The following is a 26520-nucleotide window of genomic DNA, read 5'->3' on the forward strand; positions in this document are numbered from 1 at the left end:
TAGTTGTTGGAGGAAATGCGCCTTGAACACATTACGTATACTAGCTGAGCTTTGTCCCTAATCGTGACTAGTTGTTATTAGTTTCGATCAAATTTCCCCCCAGCCGGCAATGCCTCAGCTTCTCAAAATCTAGGAAGCTCTGAAAAAAAGTCATCATTATGAAAAGATACTAGCGCTACTAATAAGGGAAGCTACTTTTTTCTAAGAAAGGAATAAAGCAGAAAACTAAAGAAAGAGATCTTAAGTGGGTCCCGCGAGTAGTTTGTCTTGTTTCAGTCCGTACAAGAAGATACTTTCAGGGTTGCCCAAGAAGGGACGGGCCTATCTATTGGTGGTACTAGTTCTGCGGGAGGGGCAAGATTTCGGTGCCGTCAGCATGGGTCCGGCTATCGATCACAAGGGTCTAGATACGGGTCTTGAACGGAAAAGTATGCTACATATTGCTCTGCTCCAGTTCCCTCTTCTTACACCTGGTCAATTCGTTGATCGCCCCTTTTATTTCTGATTTTCAAAAGGGCCCCGCTCTCGTCTCTGCTGACGAAGCCTTTATCTCTGTCTCTGTTATCCTCGTACCTGCTGATCTCTTCGACTGATAGAGTCTATGCTATTGGTGAAGCTGGTTCTACCTCAACAACAGGATCTGCAAATGGATTTTCAACTAACAGCCTCTGCTTCAATTTGTGATGAAAGGTCGACTAGTTTTCACCGAATCTTCAATTACGCACCGGTAACTTTTTTCCATTTCCGAGGTCCAGAGGGGAAGACGAAGTACAGCCTAGTTCAGAGAGTCATGATTGAATCCAGGTTAATTCAGCAGCAGCTAGAGCAATACTCCGATATTGATTTGATTCTCCGCTACCCACCAAGGTAGAAGACTGCTTGATCCGCAAAAGAAGTATGCTTTATTTGCTTATAGAACAAAAGTATACGCTTTTTCAGGGAAAGATAGATGGAATAGGGCATTCAGCAGTTTGAAAAGGTAGCCTTTTTCAGTAGCAGTCTTGTAAGCAAGCGCTGTACGTTCAATCTATACTGGCGAGAGTCTTTCCTCTTATAAAGCCTGAGCGCGTTGCATGACTTAATGCCAGCTCTTTATCATACATCTTCTGTAGAACCAATAAATATAAGGGATATGTGTTAGCACATCTTGTTCGTGCTCTGCACCACGTTTTTCCTGTATACTGGCAGCTAGCATCCCATCAGTAACCTACGGGCGAGATTTCTTGAGGGGGGCTGGCCATGGTTTTTTAACCCACCCTTTCATTCACTTAAGACCCAAAGCAGAAAAGGTTTGCAATCCATATACAGGAATTTGGTTCCACCGAAGTACAAGGACTAAACTGGTCGACTCCACCGCAGGGTGCGGGATGTTGAGCTTCCTCGACGCCTACTCTGGGTATCAGCAAGTCTATATGGCTGAGGAAGACAAAGAAAAAACGAGTTTTATCGCCCCTTCCTTCTGCTACAAGCGGATGGCCTTCGGTTTGATAAATGCCGGCGCCACATTTAAGCGCCTAATGAGCCTCATCCTCAGGTCTCAGTTGGGCCGTAATGCAGAAGTGTACGTTGACGACGCCGTCATCAAAAGCCGCTTGGCAGGGACTCACCCCAAAAACACCTCTTTTTTTGCATTTGCTGAGCAGAACCAATTACCAGATCCTACTTCTAAGCTCTATGCTCTACTTCGGCCTTGCTCTCACTTATGGGTAGGAAGGACAATAAGCAAGAATTCATGTTGGCTAACTATTCTATCCAGGCGGAAGTTGTTTTCATAGGAAAGACGGAAGGTTTTGCGCGTTGGTTGTATCGAATTTCCCTTTCTAATAGCATACACAAATAGATAAGAAAGTTACGACGATGATAAGGTAAATGAAAACCTTTGATTTACCTTACCATCAGTTCTGTCTTATCTCTGTGCCTCCTCTAGCCATTTCATAATTGGATATCGTCATTCAAATCTGTTATGACAACTGTTTGGTAAGCAGGGATTTGAATCAAACAATAAATACCAACTCTAAGTGTGATGGATAGTACCTGGTGCCTAATTTCATGGTATCTTTCTTGGCGCCTACCACAGGAAAACCCCTCCTTCTTTTGGGAGGAAATCAAATGAGTAAAGGTTTCTGCCGACTCCCCTCAAGGAACCACTCACTACTCAACTTGAAACCACGGACCTACCTCCTGCTTTTTACTTTCTTCTTTGTCCCAATTCATATCGAGCATGTCTTTCTCCATCTATAGATAGAGAGAATATAGGATAGGGGCGCTCAAAGCAAATAGGATTCTGTATCTAATACTAATAGGTACTAACCGCATTCAAGATTGACTTGACCTCTTATTTTGGATAGGCAGAAATGCTTACGCCCTAGGGGTTTAAAGGGCCCACTCCCTTTGGTTGACTCATCAGGCTCACCACCTTTTGGAGCTCATCCAACAGTCAGTCTACTTAATCATAATCATAATCAAACCGTTGCTATTGCTATCTATCGCCATACCCACAAGAGGGTAATTTATCCAACTCCCCGTGCGAAAGCAAGTCCCGCGTCAGCAGTGATTCGAGTTGTTCCTTGAGAGCAGGCTTATGGCATTCCAGGTAAACATAACAATATGATAGAGAACTCCGTTCGGCTTATAAGTACTCGATTGAACCAATTGTTTTTTCATTTCCCAGTAGGTCACCTTGGGCCAGCTGCTGACTTTCTAGAAAGAGACAAGGAAGTCGATTCAACATAAGGGAAGAAAGCATATTTTAGGTTTACTCCTTCCATGTCTAGTAGGAGTGCGTGCTTCTTATTGCCTTTTGAGCAGTAGTTGTATACATTCCTCACTGAGTCTAATTAATTATCTTTCTCCCTACCCAAATACCAAGGGAGGTTTATGAGTCGTATCCTCCTTACGAGATAGCGGAAGTAGCATTAGCGGTAAAAGTAAGCTCCTTTTCAAGCCTTCTCTTTCGTAACCTTGGATTAGTTCCTTAGATGCCCTTAGCAAGAATGATGCAGGAGCAAGAAAGTCTATTTCCTCCGCCTTTCCAGAATCTAGCTATTCAAATAGCACAGTATAAAATGCAATTCATAAGTCATGTTGGTCAATCAATGACAATGATAAGCTCTATAAAAAAAAGAGTCTATTGCTCTTCGACACGTTTTATATCTGCTTCAGTCATGCTTTATTGGAGTTATCTGACGCCAAGGAGGAAGGAATAGAGATTAGGATCCTAGCCTTGTTCCGTTTGAAGTTCCTAAGAGAGGTTACAAAAGAAAAGGATGCTCAAACCAAGGATTTGGAGTCTTATTAGTGCATCAATCTACAGAAAGGTAGGGGGGCATACCTGTGTGAAAATGGAGTGTAAAGCATATTCTAGATATTTCACTTCGAATTTCTTCCTCTTAAAAGAGTCAAGTCCGCAGGGTTCCCTAAATTCCCCAGGAATCAAGTGGGACCGGGAGATCGTTGTTCATTCGGTGGTTGGCCCTCCCCCTAATAAGTACCTACCAAGAATTGGGCCAGTTAGTTCAAGCGGTACCGAATCACAAAGAACAGTTGAGTTTTCTAATTCATCTATTATTCTATTTTTTGCATTTCTAGAATAGCATTGGAGCCGGGACACACATTTCTACCCGAGTTCCAACAGCAAACCAAATACGTTATCGTGGAAAACGAGTTTCGCCAACACAGAAGAGTTTGTGTGCTTTTTATTTTCACATGAGTTTCACATATGTGATGGTTGGTTGGGAGGGTATGGCAAATGACTCTAGAATCTTTCTGGATACAACCACTGAACCAGAAAATGGCCACTATCGTCACCGAGAAAATACTATCTTGTGGACTCAGGCTCTACGTTTATGCCTTAAGGTCTTTCTCCTTACCGTGGGGAGCGGTACCACTTGCGTGATTCTAGAGAAGAAGGCGGTGTCCCGACCACAAGGCGGTTAAATTCCACTGGTGCTTGCTAGCCAGTCAAGAACGACTCGAAGACCATGGGAAGGTCTTCACACTACGCCGAAGACGACGATGGCTCCATACTGGGTGGTAATACACAGGTATAGGATTTCCTGTAATGATGTGAAACTGTATATTTCAGAGAAATAGCTCAGTTCGAGAGGAAGGCGGAAACAGTTCCGGTTTTATTAACCTGATTCCTATTCATTTACCGGTAAAGGAAGGAATTCTTATCTATTTCTCGAGGCAATTAGACTCATATCGACAATATGAACTGCATGAGAATTAGCATATAGAAAGAAAGCTTTACCGAATACAGGTCTAGTAGGTATAGAGCCGTAAGCGTGGTGGGGGTGCCGGTGCTTAGGCAGATGCCCCATTGTTCATGATGTTGCAATGAATCCAGTGGATCATCCTCATGGAGGAGGTGAGGGGCGCACGAAAGGAGGTAGACCTTCGGTGTCACCTTGGGGAAAGCTCACCAAAGCAGGATTTCGGGCAGTAGTAGGGGTGGTGAAAATTTAGATGTCAAATGCCACCAATTTTTCTGCTCAAGTTAGAACGTAGTTTTTCGAAGTGAATTGGCCAGTTCCTTTAAAAGGAGACTGGTTTCTTTTTATAAGCGATTGGCTTCACTTTAGATTTTTTATCGTAATTTCTCTTTGATTTATGGGTTGTTATTTATTATTTCGATTTTTGATAAACGAAACGAATCCAAGCCCGACAAGTAGAATTCCATTCGGTACCTTTGGGGTTTTCTTTTTCCTTCTGGATAACGACGTCACCGCGTCTCCTTATTGTTATTGCGATGGTGACGAGGAACAAAGGGCCGGGGAGATCATCGAAATTACCTCTAGCCCGGAGCGAGAGGGGGTCGTCGACACAACGCCAACCCTGGTGGTGGGGCACTTCGAAGGTCTGGAGACCCTCCTTGAGATTCCCCCTTTACCGGAAACGCCACCCGCAGGTCCTTCCTTAGCTCTAGAAGAAAGGGAGCAAGCCCCCTCTATTGGCCTAAACCTCGATCCATCCCAGAGTAGCCGCCGGCTGGACAGCGGCGAACGGGGGGCAAACTCCTCAAAACGAAGTTCTACTTTGTCTTTGGAAGAATTGGAAGAATCGGACTCTAAGTTTAAAGTAGGAGTAGAGTCTTTAGAGGCTCGCTTAGAAGGACTAAAGAGAAAAAAGCAACTGCAAGCGTTCGGGGCTTCTCCTTTTGAGACCGCGAAAGCAGAGCTGGTTACGTCCATTGGGGAAAATTCCCAGTTTCGTGTGGGACTGCTTTTGTCTCTAGATGTCAAATGCCCCTTGACGGGCAAACGGGAGGCTCTCGAAAAGACGATAGAGGCCATCTTGAAATGCCAAGGGAAGCCCACAGACTCCCTAGTGTCTCTACTCGACCTAAAATGCGATCTCGAGGACCCCGAAAAACTCGAGACCGCTCTCCGTCCATATTTAGGACGGTAAGGGCTATTTTTTAAGAAATAAAAACCTTCTGTCGATTTATCCACACTTCCATGACTTCTAGAGGAAAGCTAGCTGCTTGCTGGCTGGGAGCTGTATGAGCGGTAACGTCCACGTACGGCTCCGTGAGAAGGTGGACGGAAATGGCCTTGTTGTACCTCACTCCCGTCTTCAATGGGGTCTGCTCTTTTTTTTAGGAGAGTATGCCAATATGATCTTAATGAGGTGCGGGGCTTTGCATCTGACATTCGTTGGGCTTTCCTCTGCGGGAGCCCGCGTCCCGGCCTTTTTGTGCAATAAACCCCTCCGGCCGAAGACTAGTGATAGGTGGTCCCACGGAGCTTTCGGAGAAGGGTAGCCTAGTGTGTAAGCACAGCAATGAACCGCGGCGAACCCTCAGACGACCCTTCTAAGATAAGGGGGGAGATCCTCAGTAGGGGTGACCCTTTGACTCTTCCACTCACTTATATATGTACCGAATGCTCATACGGGAAAGTGAACTCCTGGGTCTGGAACCTGGGGGGGTTGCTCCGATAAAAAATCCTTTCTTTCTCGTCCACTCTAGGGGGTGCGGACACACCTGCGCGGATTACAGGTGACGGTTACAAGAATGGCGGGGAAGTGAAGAGTACCCGACGACATTCAGGGATGAATGTAGACCCATCGGGCGGGGAAAATCATTCCGGTCCTGGGAGAGGTGGCGACACCAGTCTGAGCTGAGGGAAGCCAGCCAATTGAGTCACTGAAACAACTGCAGGAGGCGCACCCTAAGCCCAGCTTCTCGGAGCTGCTATTGCGAAATACGGCTTCCTTAATATCCAAATTTCAACAAGGGGTATGTGTGTAGTCTTTCACACTACATATGCATGGGGATATGTGTAAAAAGGCAATATCGGTGGACTGAACTGTAGAATGCCAGAATAAGAGGGGGATAACTAGTCCTATCAAAGACTACGCTTCTGGCAGCCTCCATCTTGCAGCATGTAGAAGAGAGTAGATTGAAGTCCTCCAAGTAGCATCGCATAGCATAATCCTACCCGGCGATCCTCCCCTTGTCGCCCTGTGGAAAAGCGATCACTGGGTTGTCTATGGAACTTGTCCTTGTGTGTTTTATTAAGTATCCGGTTCTAGTTGTCATAAGGTCAAGGTACAACTCCGGGTCGTCCTTTTACCGAGGGACATGGCTATTCGAATAGATAAACTTCCCTGCAGGGGTGCACCACATAACCCAACACGCTTGATGCCATTTGGCCGGACACACTTTCCTGGGTCATGCCCGGCCTCGGAAGATCAACACGTTGCAGCACCACCTAGGCATAACAGAGAGGTCAGCACGCCGGTCTAACTCCTATGGTGCAGGGGTGTGGACCCATTGCAAACCTGCATGTTGCGAGGGCGGCCAAAAGCAGACCTAGACTCCCTAATACAAGAGCAGGCGTTCCAGTACAATCCGGCGCGCGCCGCTTAGTCACTGACGTCAAGAAGTCTTCGGCTGATACCACGACGTCGAGTGCCCATAACTGTTCCCGCGTAGTTGGTTAGTGCGTATAGGCCAGTGGCCAGACTCAGATCAAATACCAAGATCTCGTTAAGCGTGTTATTATGAAGTAACCGCGGACGCCGACCAGGGCCAGGCCCACCTCTCGCCTAGGTGGTTGACAACCCACTAGTATAGGGGATCACAACAGTTTTCGAGGGTAGAGTATTCAACCCAAATTTATTGATTCGACACAAGGGGAGCCAAAGAATATTCTCAAGTATTAGCAGCTAAGTTGTCAATTCAACCACACCTGGAAACTTAGTATCTGCAGCAAATTTTTTAGTAGCAAAGTAATATGATAGCAGTGGTAACAGTAACAAAAGTAAAGACAGCAAAAGTAATGTTTTTGGTATTTTTGTAGTGATTGTAACAGTAGCAACGGAAAAGTAAATAAGTGAGAACTAGTATATGGAAAACTCATAGGCACCGGATTAGTGATGGATAATTATGCTGGATGCGTTTCGTCATGTAACAGTCATAACATAGGGTGACACAGAACTAGCTCCAATTCATCAATGTAATGTAGGCATGTATTCCGAATATGTGCTTATGGAAAAGAACTTGCATGACATCTTTTGTCCTACCCTCCCGTGGCAGCGGGGTCCTATTGGAAACTAAGGGATATTAAGGCCTCCTTTTAATAGAGAACCGGAACAAAGCATTAGCACATAGTGAATACATGAACTCCTCAAACTATGGTCATCACCGGGAGTGGTCCCGATTATTGTCACTTCGGGGTTGCCGGATCATAACACATAGTAGGTGACTATAGACTTGCAAGATAGGATCAAGAACTCACATATATTCATGAAAACATAATAGGTTCAGATCTGAAATCATGGCACTCGGGCCCTAGTGACAAGCATTAAGCATAGCAAAGTCATAGCAACATCAATCTCAGAACATAGTGGATACTAGGGATCAAACCCTAACAAAACTAACTCAATTACATGATAAATCTCATCCAACCCATCACCGTCCAGCAAGCCTATGATGGAATTACTCACGCACGGCGGTGAGCATCATGAAATTGGTGATGGACGATGGTTGATGATGACGACGGCGATGAATCCCCCTCTCCGGAGCCCCAAACGGACTCCAGATCAGCCCTCCCGAGAGAGATTAGGGCTTGGCGGCGGCTCTGTATCATAAAATGCGATGATTTCTTCTCTCTGATTTTTTTTCTCCCCGAAAGCCAATATATGGAATTGGAGTTGGCGTCGGAGGGTCTCCAGGGGGCCCATGAGGTAGGGGGCGCCCAGGTGGGGGGGCGCGCCCCCAACCTCGTGGACAGGGTGTGGTCCCCCTGGTCTTCATCTTTGGCGAGGATTTTTTATTATTTTTTATAAGACATCCCGTGGAGTTTCAGGTCATTCCGAGAACTTTTGTTTTCTGCACATAATACAACATCATGGCAATTCTGCTGAAAACAGCGTCAGTCCGGGTTAGTTCCATTCAAATCATACAAGTTAGAGTCCAAAACAAGGGCAAAAGTATTTGGAAAAGTAGATACAACGGAGACGTATCAACTCCCCCAAGCTTAAACCCTTGCTTGTCCTCAAGAAATTCAGTTGACAAACTGAAAGTGAAAAAGAAAAACTTTTACAAACTTTGTTTGCTCTTGTTGTTGTACCTATGTCAAGCCAGCATTCAGGTTTTCAGCAAAGATTATAACTAACCACATTTGCAATAATTCTCAGGTCTCATGTTTACGCATATCAATAACATGATCAGCTAGCAAGCCATAATAATAAATCTCGGATGACAACACTTTCTCAAAATAATCATAATATGATATAACAAGATGGTACCTCGCTAGCCCTTTCTGAGACCGCAAAACATAAATGTAGAGCACCTTCAAAGATCAAGGACTGACTAGACATTGTAATTCATGGTAAAATAGATCGAATCATAGTCATACCCGATATAAATTAACAGTAATGAATGCAAATGACAGTTGTGCTCTCCAGCTAGTGCTTTTAATAAGAGGGTGATGACTCAACATAAAAGTAAATAGATAGGCCCTTCGCAGAGGGAAGCAGGGATTTGTAGAGGTGCTAGAGCTCGGTTTTGAAATAGAGATAAATTATATTTTGAGCGGCATACTTTCATTGTCAACGACGATATCTTCCATGCTAAACAAATTATAGGCGGTTCCCAAACAGAATGGTAAAGTTTATACTCCCCCTCCTCCACAAGCATCAATCCATGGCTTGCTCGAAACAACGAGTGCCTCCAACATTCAACGGGTCCCAGGGGGAGTTTTGTTTGCAATTATTTTGATTTAGTTTGCATAAAGCATGGGACTGGGCATCCCGGTGACCAGCCATTTTCTCGTGAATGAGGAGCGGAGTCCACTCCTCTTGAGAATAACCGGCCTAACACGGAAGATAAGGGCAGCCCTAGTTGATGTATGAGCTATTCGAGCATGCAAAACAGAATGTTTATTTGAAGGTCTGGAGTTTGGCACATACAAATTTACTTCGAACAGCAGGTAGATACCGCATATAGGAAGGTATAGTGGACTCATAAGGAATAACTTTGGGGTTTAAGGGATTGGATGCACAAGCAGTATTCCCGCTTAGTACAAGTGAAGGCTAGCAAAAGACTGGGAAGCGACCAACTAGAGAGCGACAACAGTCATGAACATGCATTAAAATTAATAAACATTAAATACAAGCATGAGTAGGATATAATCCACCATGAACATAAATATCGTGAAGGCTATGTTGATTGATTTCAACTACATGCGTGAACATGTGCCAAGTCAAGTCACTTAAATCATTCAAAGGAGGATACCACCCCATCATACCACATCACAACCATTTTAATAGCATGTTGGCACGCAAGGTAAACCATTATAACTCATAGCTAATCAAGCATGGCACGAGCAACTATGATCTCTAATTGTCATTGCAAACATGTTTATTCATAATAAGCTGAATCAAGAACGATGAACTCATCATATTTACAAAAACAAGAGAGGTCAAGTTCATACCAGCTTTTCTCATCTCAGTCAGTCCATCATATATCATCATGATTGCCTTTCACTTGCACGACCGAACGATGTGAATAATAATAAGAGTGCACGTGCATTGGACTAAGCTGGAATTTGCGAGCATTCAATAAGCAGGAGAAGACAAGGCAATATGGGCTCTTGGTTAAATCAACAATGATGCATATAAGAGCCACCTCAACAATTTAATCATGGTCTTCTCCTACTCACCCCCAAAGAAAAGAAAAGAAATAAAAACTATTTACACGGGAAAGCTCCCAACAAGCAAAAGAAGAACAAGAAATATTTTTGTGTTTTCTTTTTAATTACTACAGCAAAGAAATAAACTACTACTAACAATTTTTTTTTGTTTTTTTCTTAAGGTTTATTAAACACACAAGAAGAAAGCAGGAAAAAGAAAATAAACTAGCATGGATATTAGAGTGAAAGAGTATGAGCACCGACATCTAGCAATGAGTGTGTGTGAACATGAATGTAATGTCGGTGGGAAATACGTACTCCCCCAAGCTTAGGCTTTTGGCCTAAGTTGGTCTATTGCCAGGGATAGCCTGACGGATACCCGTAGGTGAAGCTAGGGTCATACTACGATGCAGCGGCTATCGCCTCTTGAGCTGTAGCATGGCATCGAGCAGCCTCTGCTCTCCTCTCGTACTCATCTGCCTCCTCTCTGGTAATAATATGTCTTCCTTTTGTCTGAGAATCAAAGAAGGCAGGAGTAGGAAGAGTAATATGGACTACATGCCGTTTGTTAAAGACTAGTCGATACTGGAGAGGTGGTTCAGTCCTCTCAACAAACTGGTGGGAAACCATAGAATCAAAATCTAAATAAGTAGGGGGTAACTATGTTTCTTCTTTCTCCTCATGCCTAATAGGTATTTCAAAATATTTAGCTAGGCGTGAAGCATAAATGCCTCCAAAGATGGGGCCCTTAGTACGGTTCAGACTTAACCGTCTAGCAACAATTCCACCCATACTAACAGAGTTATTGCAGTATAAACCATGAAACAAAATAATAAAATCAGGAACACTAAGGTTTCCACAGTTCCCGCGTCCAATCAAGCAACGACTAGCAAATAAGGCAAAGTAGCGTAAAACAGGAAAAATGTATGCTAGTAATCCTTGCATCAGAAACCTTCTTGGTTTCTCCCATAGTGATAGTGTTAATAAAAGGTTCTACTTCGTTATGGTGTGGTTCATCCAAGGTGCCCTCAAAGGGTATTTTGCAAACCTCGCAAAATTCAGCTAATGGCATCTCCTTAACAACGTCATATAAATGAAATTCTACTGAAGGAGGTGACTTCTTAGGGGAAAAGTAGAAGTTTTGCACAAAAGTATTTGTGAGTAAGAGATACTGATGACGTTGGTCGCGGAGGAAGTCGGTGAGGCCAGCATTCTCAATCAATAAATAGAAATCCTCATAAATCCCGGCTCTCCTCAAGAAGTCATCGGAAGGCCATTCACACGGCCGGACCTCCGCGGTTGCGAGGAAAATTAAATTTGGGCTTCTGCTCTTCCTCCTTTTGTTTTTCCTTCGAGCTTCGGCTCGACGAGCCCCTCAAAAGTCTCTTCATTATTTTCTGAAATAATCTGAAATTTTTAGTAACTTCAAATAAAAGTGAACCAACTTCAATAAAATTGATAGCAACAACTACCACAAGTGCCTAGAGCCTATATCAAGCATTAGAACTACTTGGAACCATATAAATTTGACATGCAAGCTCAAGAACATGGTCACCTATGCAGCATAAATTTGCAATGAGTAAAGCACTAGAACAAAAACTAATTGGACCAATGGAGGAGTTACATACCAAGGAACAATCTCCCCAAGCAGTTTTGCGAGAGGTGCTTTGAGCAAGGAGATCAAAAATCACAGCAACAGGGGCTGGGAGTCGTGCTTGAGTTGGTTTTTCGTGTTTGTATGAGGCAGAGGAAGAAGATGGGTGGGGGAATAAGTGGAGGAGGGCCACCGTGGGCCCACGAGGCAGGGGGGCGCGCCCAGGAGGATAGGGCGCGCCCTCCACCCTCGTGGCCAAGTGGCAGCTCCCCCCCCCCCCCGCCCCGCGGTAATTTTTGCACAGTAAATCCTCAAATATTCCCAAAAAAATCATATTAAATTGGCATGGCATTCTGAGGACTTATATTTTCGGGATATTTTTATATTGCATGGATAAGTCAGGAAACAGATAGAAAAAATACTATTTTACTTTATTTTTACTAAATAACAAAAAATATAAAGAGGGTGCAGAAGGTTGTGCTTCTAGTTTCATCCATCTCGTGATCATCAAAATGAACCCACTAATAAGGTTGATCAAGTCTTGTTAACAAACTCATTCCGAATAACACGAAACTGGAGAAATTTCGAATAACACTAAGTTACCTCAACGGGGATATGAAAATCCCCAACAATAAGAATATCATACTTTTTCTTGACAGTAGGGAGAGGAAATTCAAAACCTCCAAATATAATCGATGGAATTTTTCCAATAGAGTTGATACTATAAACTTGAGGTTGTTTCCTCGGAAAGTGTACCGTGTGCTCATTACCATTAACATGAAAAGTGGCATTGCCTTTGTTGCAATCAATAACAGCCCCTGCAGTATTAAGGAAAGGTCTTCCAAGAATAATAGACATACTTTCATCCTCGGGAATATCAAGAATAACAAAGTCCGTTAAAATAGTAACGTTCGCAACTACAACAGGCACATCCTCACAAATACCGACAGGTATAGCAGTTGATTTATCAGCCATTTGCAAAGATATTTCAGTAGGTGTCAACTTATTCAAGTCAAGTCGACCATATAAAGAGAGAGGCATAACACTAACACCGGCTCCAAGATCACATAAAGCAGTTTTAACATAATTTCTTTTAATGGAGCATGGTATAGTAGGTACTCCTGAATCTCCAAGTTTCTTTGGTATTCCACCCTTAAAAGTATAATTAGCAAGCATGGTGGAAATTTCAGCTTCCGGTATCTTTCTTTTATTAGTAATGATATCCTTCATATACTTAGCATAAGGATTTGTTTTGAGCACATCAGTTAATCGCATACACAAAAAGATGGGTCTAATCATTTCAGCAAAGCGCTCAAAATCCTCATCATCCTTTTTCTTGGATGGTTTCGGAGGAAAAGGCATGGGTTTCTGAACCCATGGTTCCCTTTCTTTACCATGTTTCCTAGCAACGAAGTCTCTTTTATCATAACGTTGATTCCTTGATTGTGGGTTATCAAGATCAACAACAGGTTCAACTTCTACATCATTATCATTACTAGGTTGGGCATCATCATTAATATTATCACTAGGTTCATGTTCATTACTAGATTGTGTTTCAGCATTAGACATAGAGATATCATTTGGATTCTCAGGTGGTTCAGCAATAGGTTCACTAGAAGTTTGCAAAGTCTTATCATTTTTCTTTTTCTTCCTTTTAGAAGAACTAGGTACATCAATATTATTTCTCTAAGAATCTTGCTCGATTCTCTTAGGGTGGCCTTCAGTATACAAAGGTTCCTAAGTCATTCTTCCAGTTCTAGTAGCCACTCTAACAGCATAATCATTGTTCTTACTATTCATTTCATCAAGCACTTCTTTCTGAGCTTTAAGTACTTGTTCTACTTGAGTGGTAACCATAGAAGCATGTTTGCTAACGAGTTTAAGTTCACCTCTAATATTAACCATAAAATCACCCAAGCGTTTAATCATAAAGGTATTCTATTTTACTTGTCTACCAAAATAAGCATTAAAGTCATCTTGCTTAAACATAAAGTCATCATACTCATCCAAGCACTAACTAGCAATTTTAGTAGGAGGGACTTCAGATTTATCATATCTATAGAGAGAATTTACCTTTACTACCTGTGTCGGGATATCAGGATCAGGAGGTTCTTCAGTGAATAAGGAATTGAGATCATATACTTCTTCAACAGGTGGTAAATTAAGACCGTGTATTTCTTCAATAGGAGGTAAATTATTAACATCTTCAGCTTTAATACCTTTTTCTTTCATAGATTTCTTTGCCTCTTCATATCTTCGGGATTGAGAAATAGAACAGCTCTCTTTTTTGGAGTTGGTTTAGGAATAGGCTCGGGAGGTGCCCAATTATTTTCATTTGTCAACATATTATTCAATAGAATTTCAGCTTCATCCGGTGTTCTTTCCCTGAAAAGAGAACCAGCACAACTATCAAGGTGATCTCTGGAAGCATCAGTTGGTCCATTCTAAAAGATATCAAGTATTTCAGGTTTCTTAAGAGGATGATCAGGCAAAGCATTAAGTAACTTGAGAAGCCTCCCCCAAGCTTGTGGGAGATTCTCTTCTTTAATTTGCACGAAGTTGTATATTTCCCTCAAAGCAGCTTGTTTCTTATGAGCAGGGAAATATTTAGCAGAGAAGTAATAAATCATATCCTGGAGACTACGCACACAACCAGGATCAAGAGAATTAAACCATATCTTAGCATCACCCTTTAATGAGAATGGAAATATTTTGAGTATATAAAGGTAGCGTGATCTCTCATCATTAGTAAACAGGGCGGCTATATCATTTAACTTAGTAAGATGTGCCACAACAGTTTCAAATTCATAGCCATAGAAAGGATCAGATTCAACCAAAGTAATTATATATGGATCAACAGAAAATTCATAATAATCCTTATCGGGAACACAGATAGGTGAAGTAGCAAAAGCAGGGTCGGGTTTCATTCTATCCTGGAAGGCAAAAGTAGCTACAGAAGATTCCGCATCAAAAAGATAACCCTCAGGAATAGCAGGCATATTCTCATCATCACTCTCATCATCGTATTCAGATTCAATAATTTCTCTTTCTCTAGACCTATAAATATGTTCATCAAGAAATTTACCAAGGGGCACAGTAGTATCAAGCATAGAAGTAATTTCATCATAAGTATCATGCATAGCAGAAGTGGCATCATCAATAGCATGCGACATATCGGAACGAATAGCAGAAGCAGGTTTAGGTGTCACTAGCTTACTCATAATAGAAGGTGAATCAAGTGTAGAGCTAGATGGATGTTCCTTACCTCCCCTCGTAGTTGAGGGATAAATTGTTGTCTTAGCGTCTTTCAAGTTCTTCATAGTGTCCAGCAGATATAAATCCCAAATGACTCAAAGAATAGAGCTATGCTCCCCGGCAACGGCGCCAGAAAAAGGTCTTGATAACCCACAAGTATAGGGGATCGCAACAGTTTTCGAGGCTAGAGTATTCAACCCAAATTTATTGATTCGACACAAGGGGAGCCAAAGAATATTCTCAAGTATTAGTAGCTGAGTTGTCAATTCAACCACACCTGGAAACTTAGTATCTACAGCAAAGTGTTTAGTAGCAAAGTAATATGATAGCGGTGGTAACAGTAACAAAAGTAAAGACAACAAAAGTAATGTTTTTGGTATTTTTGTAGTGATTGTAACAGTAGCAACGGAAAACTAAATAAGCGAGAACCATCATATGGAAAACTCGTAGGCACCGGATTAGTGATGGATAATTATGCCGGATGCGGTTCATCATGTAACAGTCATAAGATAGGGTGACACAGAACTAGCTCCAATTCATCAATGTAATGTAGGCATGTATTTCGAATATAGTCATACGTGCTTATGGAAAAGAACTTGCATGACATCTTTTGTCCTACCCTCCCGTGGCAGCGGGGTCCTATTGGAAACTAAGGGATATTAAGGCCTCCTTTTAATAGAGAACCGGAACAAAGCATTAGCACATAGTGAATACATGAACTCCTCAAACTATGGTCATCACCGGGAGTGGTCCCGATTATTGTCACTTCGGGGTTGCCGAATCATAACAAATAGTAGGTGACTATAGACTTGCAAGATAGGATCAAGAACTCACATATATTCATGAAAACATAATAGGTTCAGATCTGAAATCATGGCACTCGGGCCCTAGTGACAAGCATTAAGCATAGCAAAGTCATAGCAACATCAATCTCAGAACACAGTGGATACTAGGGATCAAACCCTAACAAAACTAACTCGATTACATGATAAATATCATCCAACCCATCACCGTCCAGCAAGCCTACGATGGAATTACTCACGCACGGCGGTGAGCATCATGAAATTGGTGATGGAGGATGGTTGATAATGACGACGGCGACGAATCCCCCTCTTCGGAGCCCCAAACGGACTCCAGATCAGCCCTCCCAAGAGAGATTAGGGCTTGGCGGCGGCTCCGTATCGTAAAACATGATGATTTCTTCTCTCTGATTTTTTTCTCCCTGAAAGCCAATATATGGAGTTGGAGTTGGCGTCGGAGGGTCTGCAAGGGGCCCACGAGGTGGGGGGCGCGCCCAGGAGGGGGGGCGCCCCCCGCCCTCGTGGACAGGGTGTGGGCCCCCTGGTCTTCATATTTGGCGAGGATTTTTTATTATTTTTTATAAGACATCCCGTAGAGTTTCAGGTCATTTCGAGAACTTTTGTTTTCTGCACATAAAACAACATCATGGCAATTCTGCTGAAAACAGTGTCAGTCCGGGTTAGTTCCATTCAAATCATGCAAGTTAGAGTCCAAAACAAGGGCAAAAGTGTTTGGAAAAGTAGATACGACGGAGACGTATCAGTGGTCTCAACCTGCCCTGTCGCTCCACCACATAGTAACAGTCGGGGGCCGTCGGGAACCCAGGCCCACCTCTACCGGAATGGAGCCACCTGTCCTTTCATCCCCCACATTGGAATCACTTGAGGGTACTCAACGAGCCAACCCGACTTTAGTCACCATCTGTATAGTATGTATATATGTATAGTATATACCCGTGATCACCTCCCAAGTGATCACGGCCCGGTAGTATAGCAAGGCAGACAAACAAGAATGTAGGGCCAATGATGATAAACTAGCATCCTATACTAAGCATTTAGGATTGCGGGTAAGGTATCAACGACTGTAGCAATAATGACAGGCTATGCAACAGAATAGGAGTAACCGAACAGTAACATGCTACACTACTCTAATGCAAGCAATATAGAGAAGAATAGGCGATATCTGGTGATCAAGGGGGGAGGCGCTTGCCTGGTTGCTCTGGCAAGAAGGAGGGGTCGTCAACACCATAGTCGAACGGGGCAGCAGCAGCGTCGGTCTCGTAGTCTACCAGAGAGAAGAGGGGGAAGAAACAATGAATACAATGCAAACAGATGCATAACGATGCATGACATAACAAGTAATGGTGCCAGGTGTGCCCTAACGCAGTAGGGGATGATACCGGTGAAGGGGGTAAACATTAGGGAAAGTATCCCCAGTGTTTCGCGTTTTCGGACAGATGAAACGGAGGGGCAAAGTTGCGTGTTTGCTATGCTAGGGATGTGTGGCGGTCGAACGGGCTACGTATCTGGATTCGTCTCATCGTTCTAAGCAACTTTCATGTACAAAGTGTTTTATCCGAACTACGTATTATTTTATATTAATTTCCAAAGTTTTAATTCATTTTCTAATTTATTTTAATTCGAAATTAATGTTAAATTGCTAGATGTACCCAGCACAGTGTACACAAAAAGTGTACACTGGCTGACATGTGGGGCCAGGGGGACCCAGTTGACCAGTCAAACTTTGACTGGTCAGCAGGGGGTGGGGCCCCTGTCATAACCACATTAGCTAATTAGCTGATTAATTAAGCTAACTAAGTTATCAGTTTAATTAATCAACATTAATTAATTTAATTAGCTCACTAATTAATTAATCATTTTAATTACTATTTATTTATTATTTTTATTCTAATTACTTTTTATTCCTTTTTCGTTTCGTCGTTGTTGTTGTTGTTTCTTTTAGCAGGCCCCATCCTGTCGGTGGCTCAGCCGAGCCACCAGGGGCTAACGGGCACGGGTTAACGGGGGTGGAGTGGAGCGGAGCCATGGGGCTCACGGGCGTGAGCGCCGGCGGACAAGGGTCGCGCGGGCGGCGACCCGAGCATGGCTGGGGCAGCAGCCGGAGCAGCGATGGGCAGCAACGGCGGGTGGTGGCTACAGCCAGCGGTGGGGGCACGGGTGCGGCCCGGCGAACGCGATGACAGGATCATGAGAGGAGCACGGGCAGGAGAGGCCAGATGCGAGGGAGCGGCATCACCGACGAGTAGCAGCAGAGCACACCATGGAGTAGGGGGGCACAGCCCCAGGCGAATGCGAGCGCGGGATGCGCGCGGTGACCACGGCGGCAGAGGGGCTGCGGGTAGGCAGAGGAGGCAGGTGCGGTGGCCAACGAGGCCGAGCGGGGTGGCGCGGTCGATCAGCGAGCGGGGCTAGCGGATGCAGGGGTAAGGGCACGAGGCGCGAACGTAGGACGGCGCCGGCGGGCACGAACATCGCGTGTGGTCGCCGATGGTGCGTGACTGGCGACAGGGAGACGTGCAGGAGCGGGCGCAAAGAGGAAAGAGGAGGCCAAAGGCCACACCAGCGTTGCAGGGGTTCGTTCGTCGAGGCTTGGGGAAGCCGGCATGGGGAAGACGGGGAGGCATCCGGCGACGGCTCTGATGGGGTCGGGGCGGTCCGGCGAGCGACAATGGTCGGTGAAGGCCATTGGGGAGGAGGATGGGGACGCGAGCCGGCGGATCCGACGACGAAGCTCGATGGCGGGGCGCTAGATCCACAGGCGGCAACGGAGACGTCAGCAGGGGTGGGGCCGAGGTTGAGCCCCGATCCAGGTCGTGGGGGCGAGAGGGAGGAGAGAGCGGGTGGGGATCGTGCGGGGTGAGTGGGTGCGCTGGGGGTTAGGGTTAGGCCACGGGTGGGGAGTTAGTAGGGGAGGTGGACCGGGGTGGTCCGGCCCGTTCGAGCGGCTCAGGCCAGCTGGGCCACTTGGCCCAGCAGGGGGGGGTCCTGTTTTCTTTTCTCTCTTTTTTTCAGTTTATTTTTACCTTTGTTTTATAAATTATAAATCTAGCCCCTAAATTAGTACTAATACTTATGACACTACCACAATTGATTTGGCACCCTAAACAGTTAGTTTATATTTGTTTAGTACTTAAAAGACATTTAAATATTAGTTTTACTACAGTTTTATTAATTTAGTGCCTTTAACTACTTTATAAAAAGATGTTTTCTCCACCATAATTACCTACGCATTATTTGTCACCTCTCGGACATTTTAGTTTTAAAGTTTGAAAACTTTTGATGTTTGCCTTGATTTTAAATTTGAAGTTCGAACTGGGTTTCTAACCGACGCGAGTTTATCAACAGTAACCAAGGTGATGTGGCATCATTAGTAGAGGTTCACTGTAGCTTAATTATCTGGGCGTCACAATTCTCCTCCACTACAAGAAATCTCGTCCCGAGATTTAAGAGGGGGACTAGGGGGGAAAGGTATGGTTACAAAATTCTAACGAATATTCTCGGTCTTGGTTGCTCTTCTCGAAGTGGTCGATCCATTACATGGATGTCTTCATCTTTCTGCTTCAGATCCTCATGATGAAGTCGGCATCCTTTCTTCGGGTACTCCATCGTACTTACGAATAGGTATGGGGCAGCTCAACAACGATAGAAGGCTACAATGGGTAATCATAGGGGGTTATCCCATGAATGAACACATGGGTATCTGTCGAGTTGGTCAAATGAAACACAACGAGAGCCACCAAGAAGGTACAGTAAGAAGTTTCAAGCGGATAGACAATCGTTAGATGTCTGAAACAAGTGGGAAAGGGGTCTAGAGCAATGAGAATAAGTATTGTGTCTGATACCAGAATAGTTCATCTCTAGGAAGGTGGCCGTGTATTACATACGGTGTCAAACGCGAGGAATAATTATCGCAAACATGGGTGTACAGGAGAGTCAGGTTTCGATCCTGGGACCTGTGGGTTATGGGCCCACCATGTTGTTTCAAAAGTAGAGAGCGGTGACATCTTGCATGGTTAAAATAGCAGGGTATGTCAGAGGATAGTCGGTCAGTTATGTTGTCTGCATCATTGGTACCAAGGGCGAGGGACGAAGAGAACCATTTTCCTGCTCGTTGAACGAGGCGGACCATTAGGCAAAGTTCTCGTTCATCGGTGGCTACCGTAATATCATCAACAATAGTAACAGGGCCTCGTCGACAGAATTGTACACCGAGGTGTTTACATATGTAGGAGAATATTACTGCTGAGATCATATAGATCACAAGAAACGTTAAACCAACCAATGGAATGGAAAATATGGATATCAGATTAAACAGAACAATGGAAAGGAAAATGTGTTAAAACACATATTTCAAGGGTATATCCTTCCCAAGGACAAGCAGAGCATGATGTCCATGATAGGATATAATGTAGAAAACTCTTTAGGTAAGGGGAGAGAAATTTCTTGACAGCGGTGTTTGGATAACTGACCAAGAAACATTTAGCATCGCGCCTCCAATGTTCTTATTGATGAGCGGGGTATCATAGTCATGCTTCAAGGTAGTAATGATATGGTGTTTCAATCAAGGGTCGTACTTTGGATAAAGGAAGGATCCATCAGGAACAACTTGTAGAATAAGCCTTACAATTTCCTCATGGAAGAATGGATAACCTTGCATAAAAGGAATCTATAACAATAGGGCCTCCGGCCAGGTGTGCTAGGCATGACATCACCTTACCGAGTCATGTAAAGATGTCTATAACTCCTAGAAATATGTTCCAACCATCATATCTGACCGAGATTCAGATCTGATTGCTGTCAGGATACCTCAGACTCAGGATGTCTGAGAAGAAAAGGTGCAACACAAATTGACGGGATGACATTGTAAGATTCTCGGGAATGAACTATGGAAGCGATTTCCAAAACAAGAGTTCATCAGTAAACCAAGGAGAGGATGAGGGGGTGGCTGATGGACTCAGCGACAATTCCTCGAAATTTCCGAGAAGATGGATTTCCACAATCATGCGAACAAGGAGATAACATTTGTCAGATCAAATGATATAATGATGTATGCCTGAGGAAAATATACGCAAGTAAACATTGGTCGAAAGGTGCACCTGAAAGATGGGCTTAGGTAGCATGATCAATGTTAGAAGGGTGATCCGATATCCAATACACAAAGAATGTGACTATCGTTCATTAACTTACAAGCAATAGGGTTGCTAGAAGTACAGAACTCAAACAACATCGTTAGCATATTGGTATCCTGGTTAAAAACAACACCGGGACCAAGGAAGAATGGTCATGGTGAGAAGTATCATCATACCGAGAATTTCTAAGAGGTGGAGCAATCCCCACAAAATTCTCAACATAAAAGACAGTAATACTTTAAGGCAGAACACAACACTAGTTAGAGAGCAAGTTGTATTCATAATGTGGACAAGTTTGCGATGAAAGGAAGGCAAGGGTGTTGTCGACGATAATAAAAATCATCGAGGGCAAGGATGGTACTTCTCATCATGAATTCAATTGTTATCCTGGAAGGTATCATAATGTTGATGATGATCATGTTACATTTGTCGAGAAATTTCATGAAGATGTAATCGATCGGCGATGACATCAAGTCAAAGGAATGATGAAGCGAAAGGTTATTGGAACCATGGGTACGACACAAACTCGAAATCAATTTTGTTGTTCAAGGAGAAATGATATGACGAGGAAGATCAACGTAAGATTAGCTCACCATCGAAATTTGTGCTCCGGGAAGAACCAGATAGCATAGTTAAATTTAGCACGATAATGATGCAGCCGATAAGGCTAGGAATGACATGATGGAGTATTAAACTCGTAAGCAATGAAGATTACTAAGAGTCGAACCATAGTGCGGACTCGATTCACTATTCGGTGTTCTAGGTTGACGACAACCCAAAATTCATGGAGTGACTATGATAGGGAAGGTACTACTTCATCAGAAATTCATAAGATATATTCTCGAGATACCATGGGGGTAATACACGACGGTAGATCAAGTAAAGGTTGGAGTGGGGTATTGACTTGCAAAAGACAAGTGCTTTAACTTGTCCAAGAAATGGGATCAAAGAAGAACAATCATGGCCGGAACCACGATTGCAAAGGATCAATTTACAGATACCAGATGATATTTAACAAGGAAATAGGCCTTCCATGATAAGATATACATCGTATCCATGGGCATGAACACAAAGTTCAAGGTCGACTCCCACTTCTTCAATGCATAATCTTTCATTCATCCTCGCATTCGATGAAGTTGTAGTGTTGAAAATTTATCTGGCAAAATACCAGAAGAGTATGACTCGTGAAAACTCTCGGGTTCACACAATTAAGGAAGGCATAGGCACAACCCATCGAGGCTTCTTAGAAACATATACCACAAACTTTAGGGGTAAATAACTCAAGCTCGGAAGCAGAGCATGTTTGACCAAAGGAGAGGATACAGATTACCAAAGGCATTATGTATCAGGGAGGATTCATAAGGACACTGTCGAATAATAATCCAACAAAGGATTTGATGGTCCATAGCAGAGATAATGTGAGCATCGGCACATAATCAGATAAAGAAACAAGGCAAAGGCATCTGATTATAGAACATCTGAATAATTCGATGCTTAGATAACAAAGGAATTATGATTTCCAAAATGAAGGATCAAAAGCAGACGCTCTGATTAAGAATGGATAAGTTGAACAGACTTAGGGGTACAATCGACGACAATTTGATTGGTCAAGAACCAGCTCATGTTTAAAATGACATCTGAGCCGGAAGGATGAATTCTATGATCTGATTGAGGATTGCGAGCATTCGCGAAATAATGAATCAAGGGGAATGAAATGATAGTGACAAAGGATGCCAATGGAGATTGGTAGAAATATGGAATTAACCATAGTACCGGAAGGCAAGGAATTCAGGAGCAATAGGCTCTTGAGGAATTTTCAGAAAACCGAATAGTATCCTGAAGAATTTTGTGAAACACAAAAACAACTAGGAATGAAGAAATCCTCGATAAGTGTGAGAATTTATGCGTCAGTGTAATCGTGCAGAAAGGAGCTGCAAGGCAGTAAGCACGAAGGATTCTCGGAATAGCGGGAAGTAGTTTAGGGTATCTTGTAGTATCAAGAGTAATCGAGAATGAAGGTAAGGGTGGCAAGTATAAGTAGCTATCCATAGGGATGTTTCGGTGGTAGGGTTGCAAACCCGATGAGCACAAGTTCTCGAAAGAACATCATAGAGTATCTTCGGAATCTTCTGGTGCAGCAGGCGATCATCTGGAGTGAGGGGCTCTCTGGGAGAAACTATTTTTGAGAACCTAAAGTTAGTTAGTTTTTTAGCAAAATCATTTAACCCAAATAGAAGAGAGGTTAGAGTCCCGGAGTAAGGATCGAGGAGTAAAAGATCCTAGTACCACCCAATGGCGATGTGGGCCCATAAGACACACAACCATGTTAGTAAATTTTTTTGCCATGTCTAGACTCGACTTCGGCCAAGGAGTTTGGAAGGGGGATTCCTACAGGCAGTCGTCTCTGATACCAACTTGTTACGCCCCCGATTCAATCATACACTAATCATGCACGCAAACGTGTATGATCAAGATCAGGGACTCACGGGAAGATATCACAACACAACTCTAAAAACATAAATAAGTCATACAAGCAGCATATTACAAGCCAGGGGCCTCGAGGGCCCGAATACAAGTGCTAGACCATAGACGAGTCAGCGGAAGCAACAATATCTGAGTATAGACATAAGTTAAACAAGTTTGCCTTAAGAAGGCTAGCACAAACTGGGATACAAATCGAAAGACGCGCAGGCCTCCTGCCTGGGATCCTCCTAACTACTCATGGTCGTCGTCAGCAACCTGCACGTAGTAGTAGGTACCTCCAGTGTAGTAGTCGTCGTCGACGGTGGCGTCTGGCTCCTGGGCTCCAACGTCTGGTTGCGACAACCAGGTAGAAGGGAAAGGGGGGAAAGAGGGAGAAAAGCAACCGTGAGTACTCATCCAAAGTACTCGCAAGCAAGGAGCTACACTACATATGCATGGGTATATGTGTAAAAGGCACTATTGGTGGACTGAATTACAGAATGCCAGAATAAGAGGGGGATAACTAGTCCTATCGAAGACTACGCTTCTGGCAGCCTCCATCTTGCAGCATGTAGAAGAGAGTAGATTGAAGTCCTCCAAGTAGCATCGCATAGCATAATCCTACCCGGCGATCCTCCCCTCGTCGCCCTGTGGAAAAGCAATCACTGGGTTGTCTGTGGAACTTGTCTGGGTGTGTTTTATTAAGTATCCGGTTCTCGTTGTCATAAGGTCAAGGTACAACTCTGGGTCGTCCTTTTACCGAGGGACACGGCTATTCGAATAGATAAACCTCCCTGCAGGGGTGCACCACATAACCCAACACGCTCGATCCCATTTGGCCGGACACACTTTCCTGGGTCATGCCCGGCCTCGGAAGCAACATGTTGCAGCCCACCTAGGCACAACAGAGAGGTCAGCATGCCGGTCTAACTCCTATGGCGCAGGGGTCTGGGCCCATCGCCCATTGCACACCTGCACGTTGCGAGGGTGGCCGAAAGCAGACCTAGCCTCCCTAATTCAAGAGCAGGCGTTCCAGTCCAATCCGGCGTGCGCCGCTCAGTCGCTGACGTCAAGAAGGCTTCGGCTGATACCACGACGTTGAATGCCCATAACTGTTCCCGCGTAGTTGGTTAGTGCGTATAGGCCAGTGGCCAGACTCAGATCAAATACCAAGATCTCGTTAAGCATGTTATTATGAAGTAACCACGGACGCCGACCAGGGCCAGGCCCACCTCTCGCCTAGGTGGTCTCAACCTGCCCTGTCGCTCCGCCACATAGTAACAGTCGGGGGCCGTTGGGAACCCAGGCCCACCTCTACCGGGATGGAGCCACCTGTCCTTTCAGCCCCCACATCGGAATCACTTGCGGGTACGCAACAAGCCAACCCAACTTTAGTCACCATCTGTATAGTATGTATATATGTATGGTATATACCCGTGATCACATCCCAAGTGATCATGGCCCGATAGTATAGCAAGGCAGATTGACAAGAATGTAGGGCCAATGATGATAAACTAGAATCCTATACTAAGCATTTAGGATTGCGGGTAAGGTATCAACGACTGTAGCAACAATGACAGGCTATGCAACAGAATAGGAGTAACCGAATAGTAACATGCTACACTACTCAAATGCAAGCAGTATACAGAAGAATAGGTGATATCTGGTGATCAAGGGGGGGGAGGGCTTACCTGGTTACTCTGGCAAGAAGGAGGGGTCGTCAACTCCATAGTCGAACGGGGCAGCAGCAACGTCGGTCTCGTAGTCTACTGGAGAGAAGAGGGGGAAGAAACAATGAATACAATGCAAACAGATGCATAACAATGCATGACATAATAAGTAACGGTGCCAGGTGTGCCCTAACGCAGTAGGAGGTGATACCGGTGATGGGGGGAAAACATCCGGGGAAGTATCCCCGGTGTTTCACGTTTTCGGATAGATGAAACGGAGGGGAAAGTTGCGTGTTTGCTATGCTAGGGATATGTGGCGGTCGAACGGGCTACGTATCTGGATTCGTCTCGTCGTTCTGAGCAACTTTCATGTACAAAGTGTTTTCATCCGAACTACGGATTATTTTATATTAATTTCCAAAGTTTTAGTTCATTTTCTAATTTGTTTTAATTCGAAAGTAATGTTAAATTGCTAGATGTACCCAGCACAGTGTACACAAAAAGTGTACACTGGCTGACATGTGGGGCCAGGGAGACCCAGTTGACCAGTCAAACTTTGACTGGTCAACAGGGGGTGGGGCCCCTGTCATAACCACATTAGCTAATTAGCTGATTAATTAAGCTAACTAAGTTATCAGTTTAATTAATCAACATTAATTAAGTTAATTAGCTCACTAATTAATTAATCATTCTAATTACTATTTATTTATTTATTTTATTCTAATTACTTTTTATTCCTTTTTTGTTTCGTCGTTGTTGTTGTTGTTTCTTTTAGCAGGCCCAATCTGTCGGTGGCTCAGCCGAGCCACCAGGGGCTAACGGGCGCGGGTTAACGAGGGTGGAGCGGAGCGGAGCCACATGGCTCGTGGGCATGAGCACCGGCGGACAAGGGTCGCGCGAGCGGTGACCCGAGCATGGCTGGGGCAGCAGCCGGAGCAGTGATGGGCAGCAACGGCGGGTGGTGGCTACATCGAGCGGTGGGGGCACGGGTGCGGCCAGACGAACGCGACGGCAGGATCATGAGAGGAGCGCGGGCAGGGGAGGCCAGATGCGAGGGAGCTGCATCACCGACGAGTAGCAGCAGAGCATACCATGGAGCAGGGGGGCACAGCCCCACGCGGATGCGAGCGCGGGATGCACGCGGTGACCACGGCGGCAGAGGGGCTGCGGGTAGGCAGAGGAGGCAGGTGCGGTGGCCGGCGAGGTTGAGCAGGGTGGCGCGGTCGACCGGCAAGCAGGACTAGCGGATGCAAGGGGTAAGGGCACGAGGCGCGGACGCTGGACGGCGCCGGCGAGCACGAACATCGCATGTGGTGGCCGATGGTGCGTGGCTGGTGACGGGGAGACGTGCAGGAGCGGGCGCAAAGAGGAAAGAGGAGGCCAAAGGCCTCACCAGCATTGCAGGGGTTCGTTCGTCGAGGCTTGGGGGAGCCAGCATGGGGAAGA

The 26520-nt window shown here is 44.5% G+C and overlaps 1 pseudogene; it reads right to left on the reverse strand.

The window, feature by feature from the left end:
* Positions 1–5446: 5446 nt before the first annotated feature.
* Positions 5447–6150, reverse strand: LOC123134117 (uncharacterized; annotated as a pseudogene).
* Between the last annotated feature and the right edge of the window lie 20370 nt (positions 6151–26520).

Source organism: Triticum aestivum, chromosome 6B (genome assembly GCF_018294505.1).
Source record: "Triticum aestivum cultivar Chinese Spring chromosome 6B, IWGSC CS RefSeq v2.1, whole genome shotgun sequence".
Taxonomy (NCBI): Eukaryota; Viridiplantae; Streptophyta; class Magnoliopsida; order Poales; family Poaceae; genus Triticum; species Triticum aestivum.